The 15430-nt window shown below is 36.1% G+C and overlaps 1 pseudogene; it reads left to right on the forward strand.

The window, feature by feature from the left end:
• Positions 1-524: 524 nt before the first annotated feature.
• Positions 525-1463, forward strand: LOC116859264 (annotated as a pseudogene).
• The last annotated feature ends 13967 nt before the right edge of the window (positions 1464-15430 follow it).

The raw sequence follows: 15430 nt of genomic DNA on the forward strand, positions 1-15430 counted from the left end.
CAAATCAAATTTGACATATCCAGTATAAATTATCCTAGTCAATCTTATAATAGCTCTTAGATTTTTTGTGACCTGAGTCTAAAGTAAGAATCTGAAACTCAGCCAACTGAGCGTCCAGGAGCCCTGGGGATAAATTATAAAAGGAAAAATCATTGCCTGAGGCTTATAAAATTTATTCTGTTGTGCCCATAATTTATTCATATTCCTTGATTTATAATGAATATATCAAAAGTGTAAGTTCTTATGTTGATAATACCTAAGTTTATATAGAAAAATAAGTATATGTATGCTAATAAAATTATAGAAATACATTATGCTTACACATTTAGAGATTTCTATCAAATATTTGGGAGACAGATGTATGTGTCATGAAGATATTGTCTATGAAGCAATTATTGGTGCGTTTTTTCTCAAAATATATGTTAAATTTTTATGAGTGAGTTTTTCCTGAATAAATAATTAATAAGAGATTTTTTCTGTGCTTAAAATATGTCTCTCTTTAGGTAAAACTAAATTAATGTCCCATGGAATATATTAACCAAACATCTACTGACTTCTTCTTATTGGGGTTATTCTCATCTGCAAGAACTGGACTGTTTTTCTTCATTCTCATTATTTTTATTTTCCTAATGGCTCTGTTTGGCAATATGACCATGATCATCCTCATCCTCCTGGACACCCATCTACACACACCCATGTATTTTCTACTTAATCAGTTGTCCCTTATGGACCTGAACTACATCTCCACCATTGTCCCCAAGATGGCTTTTGATTATCTCTCTGGAAACAAGTCTATTTCGTTCATCGGGTGTTGAGTTCAGAGTTTCTTCTTCATGGCTTTACCTGGTGGAGAAGGATTACTATTGGCCTCTATGGCCTATGATTGTTATGTGGCTATTTGCTTTCCTCTCCACTATCCCATTCGTATGAGTAAAAGAGTATGTGTGCTGATGATAACAGGATCTTGGATATTGGGCTCAGTCAACGCCTGTACCCACACTATATATGCCTTTGGAATCCCTTATTGTAGATCCAGAGTCATCAACCATTTCTTTTGTGATGTTCCAGCCATGTTGACTCTGGCCTGCATAAACACCCAGGTCTATGAGTACACAGTGTTTGTGAGCACCACATTACTCCTTGTGTTTCCTTTCACTGGCATTGCATGCTCCTATAGCCGGGTGCTCCATGCCATCTGCCGCATGCAGTCAACAGAAGGGAGGAAGAAGGCCTATTCTACTTGCAGCACCCACCTCACTGTGGTGACTTTCTACTATGCACCCTTTGCTTACACTTACCTACGTCCAAAATCCTTCCAGTTTCTAACAAAGGACAAGGTTCTGGCTGTCTTCTACACGATTCTTACCATAATGCTCAACCCCATCATCTACAGCCTGAGAAACAAGGAGGTTATGGGGGCCCTGAGAAGAGTCATTCAGCCATTCTCCTCAGTGGACAAATGACATTAGTTCTGCTGCCTTAGAATTACATCAATTTAGGCTTGTGCACTCTTTAAGAAAAATGTCATTCCAGGATTGAAGACAGGGATTACACTAATCTAGAAAATTTATATGGTTGAGATTTAATAAAATAATTGTATATTCCCAATCACTGTTTTTAATTCTAGTAAATTTTCAATAAATGCAAAGAGCATATATATTTCCCTTAACTTGTATGTAATAAGATTTTGTTACCACACTGAAATGATATTGGAAAGAGTCCCCCTTGATGGTATTATTCATTGTAATATTTCTCATATATTTATACTATCTGCCCATGTGAATTAAATAGGACAAAAAAAGAAACTTTATAAAATTACCAGATTTCTTTGAAATCAAACAGGCATTTGTGTTTTAGTTCTATTATAATTTTCAATTAACACTAAACTAGTGTATAATTTTTCTCTTTCCTAAATTTCAGAGGAAGTGATACAGAGATTAGCCAATGAGTTCTGCATGGAATTAGACATTCTCACACCACTAAAGAAGAAATACAAGTTTATGTATTTCATGAGCAGCACCCTGGGAATATCTGCATGACTCCTAAGAAATAATTTATCAGAAGTCTTCTCTGTTAGGATAAATAATTATGACTGAAGAGACACAAAATGGACTAAGGAATAATGTGAGCCATTTTCTGAAAGGATTCATGGGAATTACACCTATAGAATGCAGAATAATCAATCTGAGACACTTCTCAATCATCCCTCAAATACTGAAATTGTACATGCCCAAAGGCAATTTCGTTACCATTACCATTTCGTTAGATAATTTGTTATGAGCATTTCATTATATATTTAGTATTCTTAAAATTCCACTGAACCAGATTTGTGGGGTTGGTCTGCACCACTGCACACCACTATTTCATTAATAGATAGACCTGTTTAGTCCTGGCCTATGAAGGACCTCCTACTACCTTCAGCTTAGCTACTTGAACAGTAAGTGCATGGCCATCACTGTTTATTGGATAATTCTCCTATATTCTTCTTCTTTTCTTTTTTTAATGAGTTTAAGGGTAAATATGGAACATAGAATCCACATGTTAGGAAGAATTTATGTTATTCAAAGCATCGTAGTGATGGGTGACAGATGTCCTGGAATTAGAAAATGATTTTTTTTTCCCCAAAATAGAAGATCCACATGTTGGAAGATATAATATGGATTTGGATTTTTTATACCAAACCAAGAGAGTCTTTAAAGATTTCTTGGTTACTAACTTCTTAAAAGCTTGATTTAGAATGGCATAAGGATCACTTATCTATTAATATATGATGGGAAAATTTTTCATAAAAGGAAACGATATGGTAATATAATAAAGTTTTCAAGTGTTTGCTTAGGTTTAAATGTTTTTTTTTTTTCAAAAATTTTTAATTTATTTTCACTGTAACAGTATTCATTGTTTTTGCACTACACCCATTGCTCCATGCAATCTGCGCCCTCTCTAATACCCACCACCTGGTTCCCCCAACCTCCCACCCCCCACCACTTCAAAACTTTCAGATTGTTTTTCAGAGACCATAGTCTCTCATGGTTCATCTCCCCTTCCAATATCTCTCAACTCCCTTCCACTCTCCATCTCGCCTTGTCTTCCATCCTATTTGTTATGCTCCACAAATAAGTGAAACCATATGATAATTGACTCTCTCTGCTTGACTTATTTCACTCAGCATAATCTCTTCCAGTCTCGTCCATGTTGCTACAAAAGTTTGGTATTCATCCTTTCTGATAGAGGGATAATACTCAAAATAGTGTAAATAGACCACATCTTCCTTATCCATTCGTCAGTTGAAGGGCATCTTGCTTCTTTCCACAGTTTGGTGACCGTGGCCATTGCTGCTATAAACATTGGGGTACAAATGAACCTTCTTTTCACTACATCTGTGTCTTTGGGGTAAATACCCAGTAGTGCAATTGCAGGGTATTAGGGAAGCTCTATTTTTAATTTCTTGAGGAATCTCCACACTGTTCTCCAAAGTGGCTGCACCAACTTGCATTCCCACAAACAGTGTACGAGGGTTCCCCTTTCTCCACCTCCTCTCCAACACATGTTGTTTCCTGTCTTGCTAATTTTGACCATTCCAACTGGTGTAAGGTGGTATCTCAATGTGGTTTTCATTTGAATCTCCCTGATGGCTAGTGATGATGAACATTTTTTCATGTTTCTGATAGCCATTTGTATGTCTTCATTGGAGAAGTGTCTGTTCATATCTTCTGCCCATTTTTTGATATGATTGTCTGTTTTGTGTGTGTTGAGTTTGAGGAGTTCTTTATAGATCCTGGATAACAAACTTTTGTCTGTACTGTCATTTGGAAATATCTTCTCCCATTCTGTGGGTTGCCTCTTTGTTTTCTTGACTGTTTCCTTTGCGGTACAGAAGCTTTTGATCTTGAGGAAGTCCCAAAAGTTCATCTTCGTTTTTGTTTCCTTTGTCTTTGGAGACATATCTTGAAAGAAGTTGCTGTGGCTGATATCGAAGAGGTTACTGCCTACGTTTTGCTCCAGGATTCTAATGGATTCCTGTCTCACATTGGGGTCTTTCATCCATTTTGAATTTAATCTTTATGTATGGTGTAAGATAATAGTCGAGTTTCTTTCTTCTAGATATAGCGGTCCATTTTCCCAGCAACTTTATTGAAGAGACTGTCTTTTTAGAATTTATATTTTTTCCGGCTTTGTTGAAGATTATTTGACCATAGAGTTGAGGGTCCATATCTGGGCTCTCTACTCTGCCCCACTGTCTATGTGTCTGTTTTTATGCCAGAACCATGCTGTCTTGGTGATCACAGCTTTGTAGTAAAGCTTGAATTCAGGTAACGTGATGCCCCCAGTTTTATTTTTGTTTTTCAACATTTCCTTAGCGATTCGGGATCTCTTCAGATTCCATACAAATTTTAGGATTATTTGCTCCAGCTCTTTGAAAAATACTGGTGGAATTTTTATCAGAATGGCATTAAAAGTATAGATTGCTAGAGGCAGTAGAGGCATTTTAACAATGTTTATTCTTCTGATCCAAGAGCATGGAATGGTCTTTCATCTTTTTGTGTCTTCTTCAATTTCTTTCATGAGTGTTCTGTAGTTCCTCGAGTACAGTTGCTTTACCACTTTGGTTAGTTTTATTCTCAGGTATCCTATGGTTCTAGGTGCTATAGTAAATGGAATTGATTCTCTAATTTCCCTTTCTGTATTTTCATTGTTAGTGTAGAAGAAAGCCACTGATTTCTGTACTTTGACTCTGTATACTGCCACGTTGCTGAATTGCTGTATGAGATCTAGAAGTTTGGGTATGAAGTCTTTTGGGTTTTCATATAAAGAATCATGTCATCTGCGAAGAGCGAGAGTTTGACTTCTTCATTGCCAATTTGGATACCTTTATTTCTCTTTGTTGTCTGATTGCTGTTGCCAGGATTTCTAATATATGTTGAACAAGAGTGGTGAGAGTGGGCATCCTTGTCGTGTTCCTGATGTCAACGGAAAGGCTGTGAGCTTTTTCCCATTGAGGATGATATTTGCTGTGGGTCTTTCATAGATAGATTTGATGAAGTTCAGGAATGTTCCCTCTATCCCTATACTTTGAAGCATTTTAATCAGGAACAGATGCTGGATTTTGCCAAATGCTTTTTCTGCATCAATTGAGAGGACCATGTCGTTCTTCTCTCTTCTCTTATTTATTTGTTCTATCAAATTGATTGATTTGGGAATTCTGAACCATCCTTGTAGCCCAGGGATGAATCTCACCTGGTCTTGGTGGATAATCTTTTTAATGGGCTGTTGGATCCTGTTTGCGAAGATCTTGTTGAGAATCGTAGCATCCATATTCATCAGTGATAATGGACTGAAATTCTCCTTTTTGGTAGGGTCTTTACCTCATTTGGGGATCAGGGTAATGCTGGCTTCGTAGAAAGAGTCTGGAAGTTTTCCTTCTGCTTCAATTTTTTGAAACAGCTTCAGGAGAATAGGTGTTATTTCTTCTTTGAAAGTTTGGTAGAATTCCCCAAGGAATCCGTCAGGTCCTGGGCTCTTGTTTTTTGGGACGTTTTTGATCACTGCTTTAATCTCGTTACTAGATATCGGTCTATTCAGGTTGTCAGTTTATTCCTGGTTCAATTTTGGGAGTTGATAGTTTTCCAGGAATGCATCCATTTCATCTAGGTTGCTTAGCTTATTGGCATATAACTGTTTTAATAACTTCTGATGATTGTTTCTACTTCCTTGGTGTTAGTTGTGATCTCTCCCTTTTCATTCATAATTTTATGAATTTGGGCTTTCTCTCTTTTCTTTTGGATTAGTGTGGCCAATGGTTTATCGATCTTATTGATTCTTTCAAAAAACCAGCTTCTAGTTTCATTGATACGTTCTACTGTATCTCTGGTTTCTACCTCATTGATCTCAGCTCTAATCTTGATAATTTCCCTTCTTATGTGTGGAGTTGGTTTGATTTGTTGTTGATTCTCCTGTTCTTTAAGGTGTAGAGACAGCTGGTGTATTCTGGATTTTTCAATTTTTTTGAGGGAGGCTTAGATGGCTATGTTTTTCCCCCTTAGGACTGCCTTTGCTGTATCCCATAGGTTTTGTACTGAAGTGTCTTCATTCTCATTGGTTTCCATGAATTGTTTCAGTTCTTTGATTTCCTGGTTGATCCAAGCATTCTTAAGCAAGGTGGTCTTTAGCTTCCATTTGTTTGAGGTCCTTCTGAATTTTTCCTTGTGATTGAGCTCCTGTTTCAAAGCATTGTGATCTGAGAATATGCAGGGAATAATTCAGTCTTTTGGTATTGGCTGAGTCCTGATTTGTGACCCAGTATGTGGTCTATTTTAGATAAGATTCCATGTGCACTCGAGAAGAATGAGTATAACGTCCTTTAGGGTGGATAGTTTTGTATATATCTATGAGGTCTATCTGGTCCAATGTGTCATTCAAGCTCTTGTTTCTTTATTGATTTCCTGCTTGGATGATCTGTCTATTACTGAAAGAGGTGTGTTCAGATCTCCTACTCTTGATGTATTCATACCAATATGGCACTTTATCTTGATTAATAGTTTTATTATGTAATTGGCTGCTCCCATATTAACTTAAAGTCTAATTTATCTGATATGAGAATCGCTACCCCAGCCTTCTTTTGAGGCCCGTTGGCATGAAAGATGCTTCTCCATCCCTTCACTTTCAATCTGGGTGTATCCTTCAGTTTAAAATGGGTCTCTAGTAGACAACATATGGATGAGTCCTGTCATTTTATGTTCTCATTTAGGCCATTCACATTGAGAGTGATTATTGAGAGTTACGTTTTTATTGACATCGTGTTACCTTTGAATTCTTTCTTTCTGTTGATTGTCTCTATATTTCTGTTCAATGCTATTCTTAGGATTTTTCCTCTTTTATAGAACCCCCCTTAATATTTCCTGCAGAGTCGGCTTGGTGGTCACATACTCTTTTAATCCTTGCCAGTCTTGGAAACTCTTTATCTCTCCATCCATTTTGAATGTCAGACTTGCTGGGTAAAGTATTTTGGCTGCATATTCTTCTCATTTAGTGCCCTGAATATATCTTGCCAGCCCTTTCTGGCTTGCCAATTTTCTGTGGACAGGTCTGACGTTATTCTGATGTACTTTCCTCCGTGTGTAAGGAGCTTCTTTGTCCTAGCTGCCTTCAAGAGAGTTTCTCTACAATTATAATTACTCATTCTTACTATCAGGTGTCTTGAGGACTTTCGAGAATGTATAATCTTTGCAGGAAACTCTTCTGCCTCTAGTACATGAATGCTGGTTCCATTCACGAGCTTGGGAAAATTTTCATGTAGAACTTGTTCCTCTATATCTTCTAGACTTCATTCTTTCTCCTCCCCTTCAGGGATTCCAATTATTCTGACGTTGGAATTTTTCAATGAATCATTATTTCCCTGATTCTCTTTTCGTGGCTTCTAAACTGTTCCAGGCTTCCTTCTGGTCCTTTCTCTCTATCTGTTTGTCATCCAGATCACTAATTCTGTCTTCCGTCTCAGTTACCCTAGCTTTGAGAGAATTTAGATTACATTGGATCTCATTGAGAGCATTGTGATCAGCATCCCTGGTGGCTTTCACTTCTGCCCTAATCAATACTGTTTTTTTCATCCCTGGCTTTCTCCATCTTAGCTATTGCCTGGATAATTGTTAGCCTGAATTCCCTTTCTGACATATTTTCTATGTCAATAGCCATTAGCTCTGTTGCAGAAGGACCATCCTCTGAATTTTTCTTCTTTTGGACATTCCTCCTACAGTCGTTTTGGTGAGAGATGGCTGGACGAATGTAGCTGGATGATTAACCATGGTGCACTCAAGGTGCACCCTGGAATGCTTCTGAGCAATCAAGAGTCCCCACCCAAACGAAATAAAAATAGAAAGAGAGATAAAAGAAAAAGAGATAGAGAGAGAGAGGAAAAAAAAAAAGAAAGATAAAAGAGAAGGCTCACCCCAAATGTGCCCCAAGGTAAGATTTAAGAAGTACACACACACACACACACACACACACACACACACACACACACAAAACAGACAAACAAAAAGACTGGTAAAAGTATATGACAAGAGAAAAAATATATATACATATATAAAAGCAAAACAAACAAAAAAAGAACCTCATCAAAAAGAACACCAAGTAGAAGATTTATATACTACCAGGACAAACACAAATACACAGAAACACTGTTGGGAGAAAAAGATGGGACAGTGGTTATAAATTCTCAGTGTGGGCAAGGAAGTTTATTTTGATTCTTCCTGGATGTATCTTGATATCTTTTTCAAAGGACTCAACTTTCCTAAGATAACTGGGGGTTAAAAATTGGTTTACCTATAGGGATAGTATTGTTTGGGGAAAGGGGATTGCCTTGAAGTTTAAATCTATATGAATATTAAAAATAAAGATTAAAAAGAAGAATGAACTAAACTAAACTAAAATAAAATTTTTTAAAATTAAAAAAATAGAAATGCAAAAGAAAAACACGGGTATATGTATCTAAAAGTTCAGGTTAAAAGGTTATTTTGGAGTTTGATGTACTGGACATCTCACTGTAATGGTAAATAGGCTAAAAAATGATTTATATAAAAAATAATAAAAATGAACCAGAATAGTGGGAACGAATTAAAAATAAAAGTTGTATCTATAAAGTAGTGTTGGTTGTTCTCTTGTCATTTTTTTGTTTGTTTGTCCATTTTTTTTCTGGTAGACCTTCTGGGGGAGGGACCTGCCACGTGGGTATTCAGGCAGTGTTTTCTGATTTAAGTTCTCCTGTCCCCCTCAAGGGAGTGGGCTCTCAGGAAACCGGTTTTTCAGGCTTTTGTTCTCTGAAGGTTTTTATTTTTGTTTGTTTGTTTGTTTTCCTCTCCCATTGCCAGCTCTTGATGGTTTTTGGAGGTTTAGAGGAAAGCAAACTGCACTCATACTTCCCTCTCAGAGAGAAGTCTCACTCTGTTCCCCTCTGGGTTGCTGCAGAGCACTTAAGTTCCCCCTTGGCCACTGGCAGAGCATGTTCCAAGTTGTGGTCCCTGGGGACGCAGGATCTCCTGCTTATACCCCAAACCATGACAGCGGTGGCTGTCTGGGCAGTTCCAGACCACCAGAGATGTTCCAAGCAGCAATCGCACACTGAGATTTTCCTGCTGACCCGGGCTGGGAGTACTCAGCCTTTCCGGGACCAAGAGCTCCTGGCTGGCGCCTGCATGTGCCTCTCTCAGTGGTGGGTGTGGGGCACAACCCAGGCTCTGATAGCACAGGGCAGTGCACGCAATTGGACTAAAAAAAGGCTGTGTTTCTGCCGGCTGGCAAGCTCCCAGCCCCTCATGGGACCCACACTCCACGTGCCCTCCAGCATGTTCCCTCATGGCTCAGAGAACAAGACCTGGTTTCTTCACCACACTCTCTCTGGCCCAGCACCAGGGGTGGCTGTCCTCCATCTGAGGACTTAAGCCCCTGTCCCTAACTACCTTGATTTCCACAATTTTCCCATGCAATCCTTTGCTCTTTTTGAGTACTTTCAACCAGACTCCAAGTTAATGCTGGTCCCCAGTCATAGGGCACTCTTGTATTGGGGTATTACTTTCCAATGGGTCGCTTCTGGTGGCTCCTTCCCCCTTTTATTTATCTTCTGATATCAGCATGACCTTCCCACTCTGTTTTACCTGCCCACTGGTGTCTTCTGCCCCCTTAGAGATCCAGAAGTGTATAATTCTAATCTCAGGCTGGTTTCATGGGTAATCAGAGTTCCTTGGTAAGTAATCAGCTCACTTTAGGGTACAGGTTGAAATGGCGCCTCCTCCTAGTTCCCCACCAACTTGTCCCCCCAGCCTCATTATATTTTTACCAGAAAAGACACTTTATATGATTTCAACATTTTAAACATATTACAACTTGTTTCATGGCCTAACATGTATTTAATCCTGGAGACTACTCCATTTGAATTAAGGGAATTGCATTATCCAGATGTTGTTTTGAGAAGTGTTTTTCATATGACTCTTTGGTCTGAACAGTTTATAGTGTTTTAGAAATCTCCCTTTTTAAAAAATTAACTTCTGTCTGGTTGTTTTATTACTGAAAGGAATACTGATGTTTCCAACTATTATTGTAGTTTTTCTAGAAATATGATATTTGGTGTATACATTCTTAAAATTGTTATATCTTCTTAGTTGAATTTCAAATGTAAATAATATATAATGTCCTTATTTATCTCTTATGGATTTTTATACTTAATTTCCACTTTGTCTGATATTAGTATAACTCCACATTTTTCTAACTATGCTTTGCATTGTTTTCTTTTCTTTTCACATCCTTTATTTTTCAAGCTAGTGAGACTTTATAAATTGAATGTCTTGTAGAGAGCCAGACTCTCTCCGTATATATATGTATGAGAGCCGGACATACATATATATACATATATATATGTATATGCATATATATATATATGTATATATATATATATAAGATTACATATATACATAAATAATCCATTCTGACAAAGTATTTTAAAATTTAGATATTTAATTTACTTAAATTTACAGTAGTTTCTAATGAATATGGAATAGGTTTTGCCATTTTTCCATTTATTTTCTGTATGTCTTTTAGCCTATTTCATTCTCAATTTTCCCAGTACTGATTTTTCTGTTTGTGTAGTTGATTTTATTTTGTAGAAGCATGGTCAAATTCCCTTTCATTTCCTATTATATGTATTCTATAGAGTTATTCTCTATGGTTGTCCTGGGGATTTCATATAAAATATTAAAGATTTAAAAATTTAATTTGAATTGATACTTAAGTTTTTGTTTGTTTCCATTTTTTATTTAAACTGTAGTTGATTGGGGTGCCTGGGTGGCTCAGTGGATTAAAGCCTCTGCTTTCAGCTCAGGTGATGGTCTTGGGATCCTGCAATCGAGCCTTATGTCGAGCTCTCTGCACAGTGGGTAGCCTGCTTCTCCCTCTCTCTCTGCCTGCCTCTCTGCCTACTTGTGATCTCTGTCTGTCAAATAAATAAATTAAAATCTTTAAAATATTAAATAAAATAAGTTATTCCTTGGGAGCAGTGCCTGGGTTGGCTCAGTCAACTGAGTAGTTGACTCTTAGTTTGGGTTCAGGTCTAGATCTCACGTTTCTGGAATAGAGCCCACACTGGGCTCTGCATTCATCAGGGAGTCTACATGATCATTTTTCTCTACATCTCCTTCTGCCGCTCCCTCTGTTTGTGCTTGCTTTCTCTCAGGTAAGTAAAATAAATATTTTTTTAAAGATTTTATTTACTTGACAAAGAGAAAGAGAGAGATGGGGGAAACAGCAAAAAAAGGGAACACAAGCAGGAGGTGGGAGAGGGAAAATCAGGCTTCCCGCTGACCAGGAAGCCTGATGTAGGTCTTGATCCCAGGACCCTGGGATCATGACCCGAGCTGAAGAAAGACACTTGATAACTTAACCACACAAGGTGCCCCTAAATAAAATAAATCTTTAAAAAAAATAGTGTAAGTTATGCTTTGGAGGACGTGGCTGGCTCAGTGGAGGGAAGGACTCTTGATCTTAGGGTTTTAAGTTTGAGACCCATGCTGTGTGTAGAGATTTCTTTTTAAAAAATCTTTAAAAAATAAGTTATGTGTTGGAATTTTATCTAAAGGTCATGGTCCTACTGAAGATCATCTGGGTTTCTCCTATGTTATCTTCTAGGAAATTGGTAGTTTTGCATTTTACATTTAGGTCTAGGATGCATTTTGAGTTAATTATGGTGAAGGACATAAAGCATTTGTCTACATGTATTTATTTATTTTCATTAGGTTGTCCACTTGTACCAGCATAATTTATTGAAAAGACAATAGTTGCTTCCTTGTGTTGTCTTTGTTTCTTTTACAAAAATCAGTTAACTATATTTATGTGGGTATATTTCTGAACTCTATATTTTTGCCACTGATATCTTCATGTCTTCTCACACCAAATCACCAGTCATGATTGTTGCTGTTTCATAGAAATTCTTGAAATTAAGTAACATCCATCTTCTAACGTTGATCTTCAGTTTTTGTGTTTACTATTCTAGGTTTTTTTCTCTCCCACATACATTTTATAATCACTTTAATGTCCACAAAATAACTTGATGGAATTTTGATTGGGATTAAATTAAATCTGTAAATCAAAATAGGCTAAATCAACATCTTGACAACATTGTGTCTTCCTATCCATGAACATGAAATATCTAATCATTTGTTAAGTACTTTTTGTTTTCATCAGAATTTTGTTACATTATTACCTAATAATTTTTCTCTCTTCCTTCCTTTCTTTATTTTTTCTTTGGTGTTAATGTAAATTATATTGTGTTTTCTGTTTCATATTACACTTGTTCATTGATGGCATAGGACAGGGTTCAATTTTCTATATTAAAATTTTGTCTTACAATTTTGCTATATTACTTATTATTTTAACTAGTGTTTTTATCAACTCTTTTGGATTTTCTACCTAGTAAATTTCCTATATCTGAAAAAAGGCATTATAACTTTTCCTTCTCTATTTATATATATTTCATTTCCTTTTCTGGTCTAATTGCATTTGCTAGTATATTCACCACAATGTTGAAAAGGAGTAGTGAGAGGAACATACTTGCCTTGCTCCTGATCTCTGTATGAGAACTTCTACTTTCCCACCATTAAGTATAAATTTGGCTATAGGTTTCTTATAGGTAATTTTTGTCAAGTGGAGCTGTACCCTCTATTCCTAGTTTACTAAGAATTTTAATTTTGAGTGGGTGTCAGATTTTGTAATATTGATATGTATAGGTGATTTTTATTTATTCTGTTGATACAATGAATTGCAGTAAATGATTTTGGAATGTTGAATCATTTTTGCATAACTGGAAGAAATTTCATTTTGTTTTGGTGTATAATTCTTTTTATACATTCTTACACTCAATTTGTAGTATTTTAGGATGTTTTTATTTATATTCATAAGATATATTAATCTGTAGCTTTCTTTATCATTGTTGGAAATATAATAGGGTAATGGTGACATCACAGAAGGAGTCAGAAGTATTTCAATTCCTTTTATACTCTGAAAGGAACTGTAGATAATTAATTTAATATGTTCCTTCAATGTTTAATAGAATTCACTGGTGAACCAACCTGGGCTTCTGGTTTTTGTTTGGAAGATTATTAATTATTTATTCAATTTATTCAATAGATATACTCCTATTTATTTTGTCTATTTCTTCTTAATGAGTACTGGCAAATATTGTCTTTCAGAGAATTTGTCCATTTCCACTATATATCAAATGTCACCATACAGTTCTTCATAGTTTTCCCTTGTTATCCTTTTGATATCAATGGGATCTATATTCACACCCCCTCTTCCATTTCTAGCATTATTAAATTGTGTCCTCTTTCTCTTTTTTCTCAGCCTTATTAGAATTTTATTATTTTCTTAATCATGTTTATAAATATTTATTTAAATTACACATAGCTAACATAAAATGTAATATTACCTTCTGGTGCACAATGTAGTGTTCTTTTTTTAATTTTTTAAAGTTTTTTTATTTGTTTATTTGACAGAGAGAAATCACAATTAGGCAGAAAGGCAGGCAGAGAGAGAGAGGGAGAAGCAGGCTCCCCGCCAAGCAGAGAACCTGATGTGGGGCTCGATCCCAGGACCCTGAGATCATGACCTGAGCTGAAGGCAGAGGCTTTAACCCACTGAGCCACTCCGGTGCCCCACAATGTAGTGTTCTAATACTTCCATACGTCACCTAATGATCATCACAAAAAGTGCACTTCTCAATGCACATCACCATTTTTAAGGTTATATATATATATGTATATACATATATATATTATATAATATCTTCAATATATATTGAAGATATTTATTTTATTGATTTTATCTATTGATTTCACTGATTTCTGCTCCAATTTTCTTTTAAGATTTTATTTATTTGAAACACAGAGAGAACAATCAAGAGGAGCAGGAAAGGGAGAGGGAGAAGCAGACTCCCCACTGAGAAGGGAGCCTGATATGTGGCTTGATCCCAGTATCCTGAGATCCTGACCTAAGCCAAAGGTAGACACTTAGCCGACTGAGCCACCCAGACACCCCTGTGTTCTATTTTTTATTACTCCTATCTTCTTGTCTTTTCCTTCTTTTTTACTACGTCATACTTAATTTGATATAGTATTTGTAAATCCTGAGATAGGAATGCAATTTATTTAAGAGTTTATTTTATTAATATAGACATTAAAAACAACACATTTCCCTATAAGCACTGTTGTCTCTGCATTGCATAAAATTCTGTAAGTTGTGTTTTATTTTTATGCATTTCAACATTTTAGGGACACCTGGCTGGCTCAGTCAGAAAAGCATGAGACTCTTCATCTTGTAGTTGAGAGTTAGGATACATGTTAGGTGTAGAGATTATTTATAAGTAAACTTCTAAAAATATAGAATTTTTCTTGAGATTTATATATTTACCTATATGTTATTTAGATGTGTGTTGTTTAAGCCCATGTATCTTGGAATGTTTAGCTAGTTTCTTTACATTGATTTCTAGTTCCACACTGTTTGGAGAACAGACATGATATGACTTCCATTATATTTGAAAAGGTGTGTTTGGTAGCTCAGAATATGATCTAATTTTTATATAAACTATGTATGTAGAAAATAGTTTGTGCTAAAGATGTTTCAGTAAATTTGGACATGTTCTTTTTATGCAATATATTTTTGTATTCCAAGTTCTTGCTTAAATTCTAATTAGTTAACATATATGGTGGAATTGTTTTCAGGTGTAAAATTTAGTGACTCATCACTTATGCCCATCACCCATTTAGTCTATCACCTACCCACCTCCCTTCATTGACCCTCAGTTTGTTATCTATAGTTAAGAGTTCCTTACAATTTTCTCTCTCTCTCTCTCTCTTTTTTTTTTTTAAAATATCCCTATGGTTATCTGTTTTGTTTGCAAATTCGACATATGAGTGATATCATATAGCATTTGTCTTTCTCTGACTGACATATTTTCATTATTGTAACTCAGTCCTGCTCAGTCCACATCATGGCAACTGGCAATTTTTCTTTCTTTTTTATTTTTTTGGAAAATTTTATTTATTTATTTGGCAGAGGGAGAGAAAGAGAGAGCAAGAGAATGAACACAAGCAGGTGGAGTGTGAGAGAGAGAAGCAGGCTTCCCACTGAACAGGGAGCCTGATGCAGGGCTCCATCCCAGGAAAATGGGATCATGACCGAACCAAAGGCAGATGCTTAACGACTGAGCTACCCAAGCACCACACGAGATTTCTTTGTTTTTGATGGGTAAGTAGTATTACATTATATATATATATATATATGTGTGTGTATACATATTAATTCTTATATATGTGAGTGTATACATATATGTCATATATGACACCTACATACACATACACATATATCTACCTAACATCTTCTTTATCCATTC

The sequence above is a fragment of the Lontra canadensis genome, unplaced genomic scaffold, assembly GCF_010015895.1.
Source record: "Lontra canadensis isolate GAN:19392208 unplaced genomic scaffold, GSC_riverotter_1.0 scaffold152, whole genome shotgun sequence".
Taxonomy (NCBI): domain Eukaryota; kingdom Metazoa; phylum Chordata; class Mammalia; order Carnivora; family Mustelidae; genus Lontra; species Lontra canadensis.